At 41.3% G+C, this 14,547-nt stretch overlaps 1 pseudogene; it reads left to right on the top strand.

The window, feature by feature from the left end:
• The first annotated feature begins 3,363 nt into the window (after positions 1 to 3,363).
• LOC137324000 (forkhead box protein K1 pseudogene) lies at positions 3,364 to 14,335 on the top strand (annotated as a pseudogene).
• The last annotated feature ends 212 nt before the right edge of the window (positions 14,336 to 14,547 follow it).

A 14,547-nucleotide genomic window follows, 5' to 3' on the forward strand; every position in this document is an offset into this window, starting at 1 on the left:
ACCACCGGCATTAGGCTGACTGGCCTGTAATTGCCGGGTTTATCCCTCTCCCCTTTTTTAAACAGGGGTGTAACATTTACAATCCTCCATTCCTCTGGCATCACCCCCATATCTAAGGAGGATTGGAAGATTGTGACCAGAGCCTCCATAATTTCTACTCTTACTTCCCTCAGTAACCTAGGATGTATCCCATCGGGATCGGGTGACTTTTCTACATTGAGTACTGCCAACCATTTAAGTACTTCCTCTTTATTTTTATCCTATCCGATATCTTTCTAACCTCCCCATTTACTGCTACAATGGCAGCATTCTCTTCTCCAGTGAAGACCAATGTAAAGTATTCATTTAGTACCTCAGCCATGCCCTCTGCATCCACAAGGAGGTCTTTTTTGTCCTTAATTGGCCCCATCCTTCCTTTGACTACCCTTTTACTATTTATACATTTGTAAAATACTTTTGGGTTCCTTTTTATGTTAGCTGCTAATCTATTCTCATACTCTCTCTTTGCCCCTCTTATTCCCTTTTTTAGATCTCCTCTGTATTTAGCATTATGCCTCCTTTTTCTGTTTCATTTTAATCTCTATCTCTCCAGGGAGCTCTAGCTATGGATGTCCTTCCTTTCCCCCTCGTAGGAATGTGTCTACTCTGTATCTGAACCATCTCCTCCTTGAAGGCCTCCCATTGTTCAATTACTGTTTTGTCTACCAATTTTTGATTCCAATCCACCTGGGCAAGATTCTCTTTTAACCCACTGAAATTACTCCTCCTCCAGTTAAGTATTTTTATGCTTGATTGTTCCTTGCCTTTTTCTATAACTATTCTAAACCCAATGATATTATGATCACTGTTCGCCAAATGCTCCCCCACTGACACATACTCCACTTGCCCCACTTCATTCCTCAGAACTAGATCCAGCACTGCTTCCTTCCTCATTGGGCTGGAAACATATTGATCAAGAAAGTTCTCGAACATACATTTCAGGAATTCCTCCCTCTGTTTGCCCTTTACACTGTTACTATCCCAATCTATGTTGGAATAATTGAAGCCCCCCATAATCACTACTCGATAGTTCTTGCATCTTTCTGTAATTTGCCTGCAAATTTGCTCCTCTATTTCCTTCCCATTGTTTGGTGGCCTATAGTATACACCCAGTAGCGTAATAGCTCCTCTATTGTTCCTTAATTCTAACCAAATAGATTCTGTTTTTGACCCCTCAACTACATCATCCTTTTCCAGTGCTATAATAGTTTCTTTGATCAATATTGCCACCCTCTTCCTTTCTTTCCTTCCCTAGCTTTCCTTTATTAAGGAACCAATCTTCCCTTTCTTTGAGCCAGGTCTCTGTTATTACCACTAGATCATAGTCCCATATGGCGACTTGTACCTGCAGCTCACTAACCTTATTTACCAAGCTACATGCATTTACGCATATGTATTTCAAACTCATTTTAGACTGCTTCGCATTTGCCCCCTGTTTGATCCCTATTTCTGAACTATTCTTTACTCTAGTGCTATTTGTCTCTCCCTGTCCTCTCTGCAACTTGTTTCTCCTTTCCAATGTTTCATTCTGGTGCCCATCCCCCTGCCAAATTAGTCTAAACCCTTCCCCACTGCACTAGTTAAACTTCTTGCGAGGAAAAACAAAGTTTCTTTAAATTCTTGACTTGTATAGGGGGAATCTAGAGATGGTGCCTAAAGTCTTCAGCTTTTCAAGGGCTTTAATTTGCTCTGAGCATTAAAGCTGGGGTGCATGAAATGTGCATTAAGGTGCAGTAATTTTGTGAGTTAGCATTGTTAACTTTTGCCCACATTCCTAAAATTGGTTCTGGGAGTAGCATGGGTTAATGTGCTGACTTGCAGTAAACGATACTTTGCTTTTTAAATTATTTGTTAAGCAGCAAGTAATGGGGAGTGTGCATATTTTTTTGCAGGATTTTTTTGATTTTGCCCATTGTGATACTTTTACAGAATTGAAGCTGCTGTAAAAACAGCAGAGGGATCGGGCAGTATTCAAAGAGTGAGCAGAACAAGCGCTAATTTACGGAACTAGTCAGGGGAGTCGTTTGATAAACACAGCAGCATGGGTGTAGCTTTACGTCTTTCTTTGCTAGATACTTGGAGGAAGAGGTATAACAACAGATGACCTGGCTAGTTTGAAAGGTGGCGTTCCTTCGGGACTCACTAGTACTAATGCAGCATGAGTACTCATGAGGTGCCAGACCTCAGTGAGGAACATTCTGTAATAGAGGCTGTGACTTCACATGAGTTGCCATATCAATGATTCCTGTCGGGTTCTGCATCCAGAGCTGTTGCCAATGAGCAACATCTGGATAGCACTCTCAATGGATGTGTAAGTGACCACTGTTTTAAATATCTATGCCACTGGTTCATTCCAGGCATCAGCAAAAGACATCAGTTGAATCAACCAGTAGTTCACCACTGCATCATAGCAATACCATGTCACGCTTCTGCATATGTCAAGTTCAAACCAGCATGTAGCACCAAATGGAGAGACAAACCCAATTTTTCAGTCCATGACATTTGCTCAATACAGGGTACTATTGATTGCATTTTCATGCCATTCACATACCATTAGACAGTGTCTTCTGTATGATTACTGCTCCCTTAATGTAGATTGTACATTATGCAAGTGAATGATTGTGTTCCAGGGAGCATATTAGTGGTTCAACCAGGTATATTCCCCTGCGGTCATGGTACATCAGTATTCTGTATCCATGTTAGATGGAATAGCTGGTGAGCACACTGATGAGGCTGTTTTCCCTCCGATCAATCACAAATGTCTTACCAACATAAAAATATTATAAGAATGAGAAATGCATGGGTACAGCAGGATAAAAAAATTAGAGAGGGACGCAGGGCCTCAGTAGGATAAAACAGTTTCCAACCCTTTGCCAACTTCATTGGAAAATCCACAGGTTCCTTGTGATTTTAAAGGCTTATCTCTCAAAGCGTCAGTCACAAAAGGAAAATCTACAAAGGAGCTATTTGCAGGTCTATTTCTTCAAATGGTCCTGTAGAAATATAAAGACTTTGAAGATCAGGGCTCCTGCCAACTAAATATTACTCCTTTTAGAATTGATGCTGTTAAAAACAACTATTTAACATAAAATGAAATATAGTTTTGCTTCTACAACTACACAGCAGTCAAGGAAAGAAACTTCTCCAGCATTAATTCATTAGAATGAGAAAACGCATTCAGTGTTCTCTGGAAATTGAATTAGTCAGAAAAAGTGGCACTGCAATTGACCACATTTTTAGCTGGGTCACTGTGCAAGATAGTGCAAAGCTAGTATTACTTTTTAGATAGCAGGGTTCATGAACGTGACGATCGGCCGCAACTCGAGCCAGGGCCAGGTGCATGTCAACATGGGCCCCTCCAGCTTCATCTCCCGCAGGCACTTGGAGATCTTCCGCGGTGGGGAGGCTGCCGCCGCCGGTTTCTACCTGAAGTGTCTGGGCAAGAACGGGGTGTTCGTGGATGGCGTCTTTCAGCGGAGAGGAGCGCCGGCGCTGCAGCTCCCCAGATTATGTACCTTCAGGTTCCCCAGCACAAACATCAAGATCTCATTTACTGCACTGTGCAGTGAAAAAAAAGAAAAACAGGAGGCCCCAGAATACCCAGTGAGGCCAGTGCAACCACAAATCTCCCCTCTGAAGATAAACATTCCACACAACATAGCTGATCTGATCAGTCCCCTCCCTTCTCCTACTGGAACATTCAGTGCTGCAAACTCCTGCCCTTCCAGCCCCAGGGGTGCTGGTTCGTCTGGCTACCGAATAAGTCGTGGACTTCATTGTGACCTGCAAATAATGTCTGACCATACACAGAACAATTCGGAGAATGACAAGGAAACATAAGATGGAGACAGCCCAAAGGATTATGCAAAACCACCGTACTCCTATGCACAGTTAATAGTTCAAGCCATCACAACAGCACCAGATAAACAGCTTACATTAAGTGGAATCTACACACACATCACAAAGAATTATCCATATTACAGGACAGCAGACAAAGGCTGGCAAAATTCCATCCGACACAATCTTTCCCTGAATCGCTACTTCATTAAGGTACCACGTTCCCAGGAGGAGCCTGGGAAAGGCTCATTCTGGAGGATAGACCCTGCTTCTGAAAGCAAACTAACAGAGCAGGCCTTTAGGAAACGAAGGCCTAGGGGAGTGCCCTGCTTCAGAACTCCCTTAGGACCTCTTTCTTCCAGAAGCGCACCAGCTTCTCCAAGCCACCCTGGTGTGTTTTCATCCCACTCCAGTGGTGTGCAAACCCCAGAGAGTCTGTCCAGGGAAGGTTCTCCAGTCCCCACAGAACATGAATCTAGCACTGTGCAACCTAAGTTAGTAGTAATACAAGAGGCAAGATATGCTCAGAGTGCACCAGGATCACCGCTGTCTACTCAGCCAGTTTTAATCACTGTCCAACGCCAAATTTCACAGTCTATGAAACCTGTCACGTATACCGTGGCCACTCCTGTTACATCAACGGCCCAGCAGTCTATGTTGCAAACTGTTCATGTGGTTCATCACAATACAAATAGTACAAACAGTTGTTCAAGAACAAGTGAAAGGGAAAAGCGTAGAGCAGCGGAAAGAAAGTGTACTTTAGGCACGACAGATAAAATAAAAACTAGAAGGCATAAGGCGATTAACCTAGCATCAAAGCTGTGGCAGGAGGTTGGGAACCTGAGCAGGGAGACAGAGGAAAGCGTGTCAGGAAGGGACAGAAGGAATGGAGTAAAAGGTAAAGTGTTAAAAAAGGAAAAAGCAGGAACTAAGTGTCACAAAACATATTTGAAAGTTCTTTATCTGAATGCACGTAGCATTCGTAACAAAATGGACGAGTTAACGGCACAAATAACTACAAATGGGTATGATCTTGTGGCCATTACAGAAACATGGCTGCAGGGTGACAACGACTGGGAATTAAATATGCCAGGGTATTTAATAATCAGGAAGGACAGGCAGGAAGGAAGGGGAGGTGGGGTGGCTATGTTAATAAAGGAAGGAATCACTGTAATACAGAGAAATGATATTGGGACAAAAGATCAGGATAATGAAACAATTTGGGTAGAGATAAGGAATAATAAGGGGAAAAAACCACTAGTGGGCGTAGTTTATAGGTCTCCTAATAGTTGCAACTCTGCTGGAAGAAGTATTAATCAGGAAATAGTAGGGGCATGTAATAAGGGAACAGCTATAATTATGGGGGATTTTAACTATCATATTAACTGGACAAATCAAATTGGGCAGGGTAGCCTTGAGGAAGAGTTTATTGAGTGTATTAGGGATGGATTTCTTGAGCAGTATGTAACTGATCCTACAAGGGGGCAAGCAACCTTGGACCTGGTCCTGTGTAATGAGCCAGGATTAATTAATAATGTCCTAGTTCAGGATCCCCTTGGAATGAGTGACCATAACATGGTTACATTCCATATCCAATTAGAGGGTGAGAAGGTTGGTTCTCAAACAAGCGTACTGAGCTTGAATAAAGGAGACTATGATGGTATGAGAGCGGAATTGATTAAAGTGGACTGGGAAAATAGATTAAAGGGTAAGACGGTACATGAGCAGTGGTGTTTATTTAAGGAGTTATTTTACAACTTTCAAAAAATATATATTCCACTGAGGAAAAAAGGGTGTAAAAGAAATGACAGCCATCTGTGGCTAAGTAAAGAAATTAAGGATAGTATCTGACTAAAAACAAGGACATATAAGGTAGCCAAACTTAGTGGGAGGATAGAAAATTGGGAAGTCTTCAAAAGACAGCAAAAAGTAACTAAAGGATTGATTAAGAAAGGGAAGATAGATTATGAAAATAAATTAGCAAAAAATATAAAAACAGATAGCAAGAGTTTCTATAGTTATATAAAAAGAAAAAGGGTGGCTAAGGCAAACGTAGGTCCCTTAGAGGATGAGACCGGGAAATTAATGGTGGGAAACATGGAGATGGCAAAAATGCTGAACAAATATTTTGTTTCAGTCTTTACGGTAGAGAACATTAAGAATATCCCAACACTGGACAAACAGGGGGCTCTGGGGGGGGAGGAGCTAAATACGATTAAAATCACTAAGGAATTGGTATTCAGTAAATTAATGGGACTCAAGGCGGATAAATCCCCTGGACCTGATGGCTTACATCCTAGGGTCTTGAGGGAAGTGGCAGTAGGGATTGTGGATGCTTTGGTAATAATTTTCCAAAATTCTCTGGACTCGGCAAAGGTCCCGGCAGATTGGAAAACTGCTAATGTAACACCCTTATTTAAAAAGGGTAGTAGGCAGAAGGCTGGAAATGATAGACCAGTTAGCCTAACATCTGTGGTGAGTAAAATTTTGGAGTCTATTATTAAGGAGACAGTAGCGGAACATTTGGATAAACATAATTTAATAGGACAAAGTCAGCATGGCTTTACAAAGGGGAAGTCATGTCTGACAAATTTGCTTGAGTTCTTTGAGGACATAACGTACAGGGTGGATAAAGGGGAACCAGTGGACGTAGTGTATTTAGACTTCCAGAAGGCATTCGACAAGGTGCCACATAAAAGATAATTGCTCAAGATAAAGAATCACTGGATTGGGGGCAATATTCTGGCATGGGTGGAGGATTGGTTATCCAACAGGAAGCAGAGAGTTGGGATAAATGGTTCATTCTCGGACTGGCAACCAGTAGCCAGTGGTGTTCTGCAGGGGTCGGTGCTGGGTCCCCAACTCTTTACAATCTATATTAACGATTTGGAGGAGGGGACCGAGTGTAACATATTAAAGTTTGCAGATGATACAAAGATGGGAGGGAAAGTAGAGAGTGAGGACATAAAAAACCTACAAGGGGATATAGACAGGCTGGGTGAGTGGGCGGAGATTTGGCAGATGCAATACAATATTGGAAAATGTGAGGTTATGCACTTTGGCAGGAAAAATCAGAGAGCAAGTTATTATCTTAATGGCAAGAAACTGGAAAGTACTGCAGTACAAAGGGATCTGGGGGTCCAAGTGCAAGAAAATCAAAAAGTTAGTATGCAGGTGCAGCAGGTGATCAAGAGGGCCAATGGAATGTTGGCGTTTATTGCTAGGGGGATAGAATATAAAAACAGGGAGGTATTGCTGCAGTTATATAAGGTATTGGTGAGACCGCACCTGGAATACTGCATACAGTTTTGGTGTCCATACTTAAGAAAAGACATACTTGCTCTCGAGGCAGTACAAAGAAGGTTCACTCGGTTAATCCCAGGGATGAGGGGGCGGACATATGAGGAGAGGTTGAGTAGATTGGGACTCTACTCATTGGAGTTCAGAAGAATGAGAGGCGATCTTATTGAAACATATAAGATTGTGAAGGGGCTTGATCGGGTGGATGCGGTAAGGATGTTCCCAAGGATGGGTGAAACTAGAACTAGGGGGCATAATCTTAGAATAAGGGGCTCTTTCAAAACTGAGATGAGGAGAAACTTCTTCACTCAGAGGGTAGTAGGTCTGTGGAATTTGCTGCCCCAGGAAGCTGTGGAAGCTACATCATTGAATAAATTTAAAACAGAAATAGACAGTTTCCTAGAAGTAAAGGGAATTAGGGGTTACGGGGAGCGGGCAGGAAATTTGGACATAAATTTAGATTTGAGGTTAGGATCAGATCAGCCATGATCTTATTGAATGGCGGAGCAGGCTCGAGGGGCCGATTGGCCTATTCCAGCTCCTATTTCTTATGTTCTTATGTTCTTAAGCTTTTAGGCAGCATGAATGTGTCTCTCATGGTTTTAGTTAGTTTATAAAATTGGGCCATTAATGCAATTCACAGCTTATCACAGTGGATCTCATGGGTCTTAATCACTGTGCAGCTATGTTTTCATTGAAACCTACAGATCCTCATCATTTATCTTAAGTCTCATTGGGATCTTTTTGTTGTCTTTGCATTTATCCACCCAAGTTGCAAATACACAAATTGGGGGCGATTTTTGAATGCAGCATTAATCAGGCTGGTGGCGGGCAAGGCATGTGCTGCGCCCACCCGAAGGAGTCAGCATTGTACCCGTACCATTGTCATGGCCGGGCCTAATTTAAATGAATCTGGCAAACTGCCAGCACAAAACACGCTCCCTTCCCTATAGACAGCTCACCAATCTGGGGGTGGGAAATTCAGCAAGGGGGTCAATTTTGAAGGGCCTACAGCATCTTAAAGGGGTAAGAGGAAAGCGTCAGGAGTGAAAGGGAGCAGCAGTATATTTATAGCAGGGAAATATTTTGCAGCACCTACTGCAGCAAGATTAGAGAATAGAAGCCTTGAAGGCTCAAATCCACAAGTGACTACAGAAAAATGAGTGCCAACGTGCTTCTAGCTTTCCATAACTGCAGTTAAGGGTCCCTTTAAAATACTCTGACTGCCTTCCAACTTCTACCTCTAAGATTTGGTGGGCGGGAGCAGGAACCAGCAGTGGCAAAGTAGGCAGAGACGAAAATGGCATTGGGGCTCATAACTATGTCATATTTCTCCAATTTGCATTTATTGAAGAGGGTCCCACCAGCATTGAGGTCCACCCAAAAATCAGAATGGATAGACAATCAACAGTAACTCAGCACTTCAATTATACTCATAATTTTGGTCCTCCTGCTGCCGTTTTTAGGCACACAGGGTTGTAGAATACGGACATTTTCTCCATTGTATTTGTATTTTCTATTAAACTCTATTCACCTACTTGTGTGTATGTTTAAATATTGATTTACAGGAGACCAGGAGTGGGCTGGAGTTATTATTTTTTGTGTTTACTCCTTAAACCAATCATCTCTTTCAAAAGGCTTGCATGAAGTAAGTAAAAAGTTTGATATTTACCTTTTCTAGGAAGAAGTTGTGATTATTTGCCTATAGGAAAACTTGGGGCAAATGCTTAAAACTCCAAATTACCCTATTAAAACTAAAGGATCTCCCATGGCATTGCTCATGGTGAATCACTTTTATAATGACCAGAGCACCATATTATGTAATGCACAATGTATTATTATATAATACTAGAAGATCTGAGGTGTCACTGTTCATGGTGAGCTGGAGGACACGTTGTTTTATAGCAACAGGAATGATATACATGTAACGTACAACAGAGTAGATTTTCAACTTGCCACGTGAGAGTAAAACTAGCATTGTGCATCGACACCTATTATAGAAACCGCCTCATTTTCATTTCCATTGATTTTATGGCCGGGGGGGGGGGGGGGGGGGGGTAGGGGTGCAAGCTGAAATTCTACCCCAATGTGTTATTCTGAGGTCTACAGGGTGACTGAATATTTTTATTACATGGTATTCTGGGTTCATTAGCAGTGCTTGGGAGATCGAATTCTATCCTTGCATTTTTCTGTGGAAAGTAAATCAATGACCTATTTTCCAGGATCAGGGTGATTTATATGGTGGCCGGTGAACGGCTGCTGCAACTGTCGGTAGTTTGCTGCAGTGCGATATGGACAGCGGCCTTGGGACTGTTCCAAATTATCGCACTTTAATTTTAAAAAAAACATGCCACAGCCTATGAAATTGGTCACCCTGCAATGGATTGCATGGGCTTTATGGTCCTTTCATTTTAAATAATACCACTCTTCCATAGCAATGCTGGATGCCAAAAACACACCAATGTTCTTGGTGCCCAGTATTGCTGTGGTGCAAATGACAGGAAATATACATATGATGTATTCACCTCATTTGTGGCCAATAGTAATATGCCCACCCATATTTGGACAGATTTAGTACATGCCTGACCTCACTGCTGGCAGAAAATGTTAGAAGTGGTAGGGGTGATAAGGGAGCCAGCAGAGTTGTTTCTATAAAGTTTCAATGCACTCTGCTAGAGTTACACTAGGGTGTTGGTGTAATAGGCAGGGGAATCTAGGCTTTTACATAGATATATATGGGGCGATTTTCAAGTGACCTCATTCACTGGGCAAGTCAGTGGGCGGAATGAGCACACTGCCCATCCGATAAACTTCCCCAGAGTCCCAAACCATTTTAATGGTCAGGCCTCATTTGAATACTGATGAGTTGCCCGTGCGTCTGGAGCACTGACAGACTGCATGCTGATGAGAGGAGTAGGGTGTCAGGATATCGGCAGGCTCTTCCTTGGTGCCAAGGGAAAGGCCAGGCACTAACGGTGGGAGGGCAGCCATAGAGGTCCGGCAGCAGGCGGGAATATTTTTGTGAGGAGCATTTATGCTCCAAAAAAATTATTCAAAAGACTTACCTGGAGCGTTTTCAGAGTGGCCTCCAGTGGTCCCTTTCAGTCCCACTCGACGGGGCTTGTGCTGCATCATGATTATTGCATCAGGATCCTATGTGCATCATAGGCCTATTTCCCAGCCTGCCAGTGATGGGTTGGACTTCGGCGGGAACAATGCTGCACTGTGATTTTGTTCTTGCTACCACCCCACTCCTCCCAAATAAACGGGGCAGTATCGTGACCAAAATCGGCCCCATAAATACATTTTTATAAAAGTGCCTCAATTTCAAATTCATTTTTTTATTTAATGCCCTCTTTTGACCTGCACAAGATGCAATGTGCTGCACTCATCTCATTGTTTGATAGTCTGCAAGAAAATATAACAATTAGGCTGAAATTTGTCAATATTAGTGTGTAGCTGATTTGACTAATGATTTTTTAAAAATAGGCAGTGAATAGCCTCAATAAAAATTGATTTACACACTACTGATATAAGGCTGATTTGATCAAGCACATTAGAGTTCTGTTTTAGAGCTTTGTAGACTAATACTTCTAAACATCGCTGGAATTACATCGCCTTTGGAGCAGCTAATAAGATGACTAGAATTTTACCAATGCCAGTATGACTGGGAATTTTAATCTGGCTACATAAAATTGTTTTTGCCCGACACCAGGATACAAGGTAGTTACTCATGAGGAATTAAAGATTTAGAACAATCACTTCATTTTTCAGGAGCCAACACACAAAGAGCCATTTATAGTTTCAGTGAAGGCTATTGTTTACTATTGGTTCAGTAAGGAAAATGAGCCAACAACAGGCGACCACTCAACTCCTTACATTATGTATTAATTAAACTGTAAAATGGAACTTTCTCCTCATTGTGCAATCTGATGAATATAATTAGGCATGAGACTGATGATTGGCCGACTATATTCACAATAAGCAGAGGCATTCACGAGGTGGTCTTTTACCTATCAGTTTCTGGTTGCAGCTAACAGGATGCACAGCATTTAAACATCATTTTATAATTTGCAGTCACTTTCTTTTTCTTAAGTTTGAATTTGACAAAAGTAGTCAGAGGAAATAAGGTGACATTTGTTTTCCAAAGATTTAAAATCTACTTGGACAGTATTACTGACTGGGGAGCAAAGAATGGCTGAGAAAAACACTACTGTAGCTAGTTCAGTTGAATCTGATGGAACTGTAACTAGTGTAAATCAACCAGAAGTGGTTGACATTATAGGAGGAGCAGAAGATACTGTTCAATCAACAGAAGAAAAAATCCAAACTGGAGAGCTAAGCAAATATCTTTTAGCTGGAACTATTACGTCTACTGAGGGAGCAAAATCCACTACAGAGAAAAGCAATGCACCTGCAGAGGAGACCATTACTAGCACTAAGAAAACCAGCTCACCCACAGAAGAGACCATCCCAGCTGCAGAGACCATTCCATGTCTTAAGGAAACCAGCCCCCCTACAGAGAAAGCCACTGCATCTGCTCAGGGAATCAGTTACCCTACAGAAGAAATTATTCCACGTACTGAGGAAGCATGTTTACCTCCAGAGGTGGCCACTCCACCTGTCCAGAAAACTGGTTCTTCTGCAGAGACCACCATGCCATTTACTGTGCAAACCAGTTTGCCTACTGAACAGACTGTCGCACTTGCAGAGAAGATAATTATATCTACTGAGAAAACCAATCAACCTACAGAGGAGATGGTCTCACCTACAGAAGATGCCATTCTGTCCGCAGGAGGAACCGTTATTCCTACAGTAAAGACTATTCAGGATGGAAATCCAGAATCTGAGCTAGTAACTTCATGTCCTTTAATAGAAAACAGTCCATTGGAAAACACTGCTCATGGTGAGAGAAGTGATTCAGGTAAATAGATTATTTATCTCTTTTTTGGAATAATGGTTCATTGCTCATGTCTGTGCCTTACCATATATTATTGTATCTTTGGATAGAAACACTTGTTACTTTTGTATGTTAATTTGCACGAATTGGTAGTAGTCATCAGTGAGTGAGGTCACCAGACAACAGAACAATATTATTTCCTGCTAATGTCAAAAAGGTCAAACTATAACCTGCAAAAAAATAGCTAACCCATATTTTTTGTGCAGAAATTGCTATCTCCAACTGCAGTTAATATAATTTATATATTACACAGCAGTGAGTGATCTGAATATATTTTTCAACAAAAATATCTTTTCACATTTAACAAAGGTTATTCATCCTTAACAAAATGTAATTGTGACAATTGTAGATCAGTGACATATTAAATATGTTTTTTGAAGTGTTTCTATGCATTGTTGTGTTTAATATGTAAAAACATGACAATTATTACACTACAATAATTAGTGGAAATTTTAAAGAAGAGTTGCATTTTTATAGCGTCTTTCATGTCCTCAGGACGTCACAAAGCGCTTCACAGCCAATGAAGTACTTTTGAAGTGTAGTCACTGCTGTAATGTAGGAAACACAGCAGCCAATTTGCAAACAGCTGTTTTGAAGTGTTGATTGAGGGATAAATATTGGCCAAGACACCAGGGAGAACTTCCCTGCTCTTCATCAAACTAGTACCATGGGATCATTTACATCCACCTGAGAGGGCAGTCAGGGCCTTGGTTTAACATCTCATCTGAAAGACGGCACCTCCGACAGTCCAGCACTCCCTCATTACTGCACTGAAGTGCTCAAGTCCTCGGAGTGGGACTTGAACCCACGACTTTCTGACTCAGGGGTGAGAGTGCTACCAACTGAGCCACGGCTGAAGACTTACAAACTCTATACATTTTAATAACTGCATTTATTTTGATCAACTGATCAACCTATATATATATTTACATTTTCAAATGAAACACAGAACAACCTGTACATTTTTTTCTATCATGAACAAGAATTATTGTTAGATTCCATACATAATGGAAGAGGCTTATAATGATACTCAATTTAGTGAGAGCAACAACCATACCAGTAACATCCAGATTTGTGGAACTCTATTCAGTCAGTTTTCAGTTTCTCCCTGCAGTATTATGGGGCTAGTATGGTACTTTTCTAAGAGGTGCCCTTGCCCTTAACTCCCTACCTACATACTCTTATATAAATGAAGTCCAGAGGACACTAAACAGCTGTTAAAAAAATGCATTATGTTGAGTTTCATACAGCTTTAATCTTGTTCCTAGCAACCAGAAACCATGAAACAAATAGCTTCTCATTATTCAGTCTTAACTTTAAGAGGCTTGAGTTGAAAATATAAAAGATGGAAATATTGTGTTAGGTGACTTAGTTATTTTCAGAGAATGACAAAAAGACAGGGCTCCCATACCGGATGAAGGGAGGGCCCTTTCACATTGGACATACTGGGGAAGAAACTAGTCTTGTACATTAGTGCAGAACGGGTGGTATCGCATCAGCCGCCTGTACTACACCCCGCCAAATATTTAGTTTCATTGACTTTAATGGAGCTGAATAGGGGGTGGGTTGTAGAATGGGAGGCCGATGCGATACCGCTTGTTCTGAGCTACCGCCCGAGACGAGTTTCTACCCCACTGGGTTTGGTATCTTTCTGCAGCCCAGAACAGCTGGTTTACTACATATAAGAATGATATCCAACAGTATTATGATTTACAACTATCCAACACTGCTAAGAATCTTTGGCAACTTGTAACAGAAATGAAAAGATCAGGCACGGGAATTGTCTTCTACTGAAACAAATTAATATTTTAAATGTTAGTCCCTGCAGTGGAGGAGGTGATCCCATTACCAACAGAAGAAGCCTATAAGGAGAATGGAGAAGCAGCTGGAAATGTAAAAGAAGATCATGATGCTGATGATAATGGCGATGATGCCGAGGCTGATGAAGAAATCTGTTCAGAGGAATTCCAACAGGGAAATGACTCATCAGAGTCTCCTTCAACTAGTCCCATTTTCAGTTCTCAACCAGAGTCACCAACTAATAATGACTCTGCTGAGGAGCAGCAAGGGGCTTCAAGGAGACCTGACATCACCAAGCACAGCTATTCCAGGTACAACACTGTCTCTTATCGCAAAATCAGAAAAGGAAACACTAAGCAGCGTATTGATGAATTTGAGTCAATGTTACATATAAATTAAATACGGCAAACAAACTTGCAAAGATAACTGCATTTCTGTTTTTTGTCACTTTAATTAATGTATTTGTTTTCACTTCTGAAGCTAGGACACTACATAATTCATTATATATAATTTAAATGCAAAAATAATATGACTTCTTGAATTCAAATTTGCAAAGTACATGAAGTACGTTCATTAGAGCAGTAATACAATAAATGAGAAATGTAGCTTGC

The sequence above is a fragment of the Heptranchias perlo genome, chromosome 7 (assembly GCF_035084215.1).
Source record: "Heptranchias perlo isolate sHepPer1 chromosome 7, sHepPer1.hap1, whole genome shotgun sequence".
Classification (NCBI taxonomy): domain Eukaryota; kingdom Metazoa; phylum Chordata; class Chondrichthyes; order Hexanchiformes; family Hexanchidae; genus Heptranchias; species Heptranchias perlo.